Below are 1,370 nucleotides of genomic sequence, written 5' to 3'. Positions count from 1 at the left end.
ATTTTATCAGGCATTCTGAGGTATTTCAATTTGCTTTGGTGAATTCCAGTGGTATTATGTTCAGGGCTCTCCACAAGTTAGGGCAGCACCTCAACATTACCACTGTAGCCACGCTTCCAGTCCTTTTGCTTCTTCCCATTTTCTTTCACATTGGTTTGGCTGTGGTCTGCTATTCTCCTTCTGTCCATAAATAGGTAAACAGGCATGCACCCCTATACTAATCCCTATTTATTTGCAGATTAAAACAACCCTGAGGATTGAAGTTATGCAGCTTGTCCACCATTACATAGCTAGGTCTCCATGCAAACATCATTTCAACTTAGGCAGTTATGTGGTCACCTTAGACCTTTCTAGTTTGAAACACGAATCACTGGAAGGTGTAGAAAGAACAGTGGCAACTCAATCCCTTCAACACTGATGAGTTTGTCTTGGAATAACTTGTATAATAGCATAAGTTTTGGGGAGAGGCAGATGGCCAGAATGCTAAAGACTCTTTAGTGTGGTGGTGGTAGTGGTAATGGTGGTAAGGGTAGTGGTGGTGTGTGTGTATTGAGAAGTAAGCTTGACCCTGCTGTATTTCATCCTCACATAGAATCAGCTCTTCCTCTGGTGTCTGGAACTGCCTTCACCCTAGTATTGCACAGAGACATTGCTGTCCAGGGGCTTGGGGTTAGGAGCCCATCTTCTGTGTTTACATTGGAACAGACCAATAAGAACATCCCTGCATTTTGTGCTAAGGACTTGGTTTCCACCAAAGGACTCTGAACACCATTTACCCTTTTCTGACCCTTTGCATCAGGGAAAACCATCTGTTTCTTTTTTTTTCTGTCATGGGGCTTGAACTCTGGGCCTGGGTGCTGTCCCTCAGCTCTTCAGCTCAAGGCGAGCACTCTACCACTTGAGCTACAGTGCCACTTCCGGTTTTCTGGTGGTTTTTATTGGAGATAGGAGTCTCACGGTCTCTCCTGCCAGGGCTGGCTTTGAACCGAGATCCTCAGATCTCAGCCTCCTGAGTAGCTAGGATTACAGGCGTGAGCCACCAGTGCCCGGCATCCATCTGTTTCTTAAAATAACTAAACAGGTTATGATGTGGTGAACACCATAATCCTGGACCTAGGGAGTAAAGAAGATAAGGCAGGGGTTCATGGGACTGATATTTTATTTATTCATGTGTTCATTTTTGATGTGCTTTGCCTTAGGTCTTGGTGTGTCAACCACATTTGAGTCATACTCCAATCCTCCTGCCAAAACCTTCTGAGTAAAGGGATTACAGTTGTGTGTCCATCTGTTTATCTCAATGAGATCTTTTATGTTGTGGGTTTTAGAAGTAATTAGAAGGGCACCTGAAAGCTTTGCCTTGTCTGCATGTA

The sequence above is a fragment of the Dipodomys merriami genome, unplaced genomic scaffold (genome assembly GCF_024711535.1).
Source record: "Dipodomys merriami isolate MVZ:Mamm:240054 unplaced genomic scaffold, mDipMer1.0.p SCAF_302, whole genome shotgun sequence".
Classification (NCBI taxonomy): Eukaryota; Metazoa; Chordata; class Mammalia; order Rodentia; family Heteromyidae; genus Dipodomys; species Dipodomys merriami.
Note: the sequence above shows the minus strand (reverse complement) of the source record.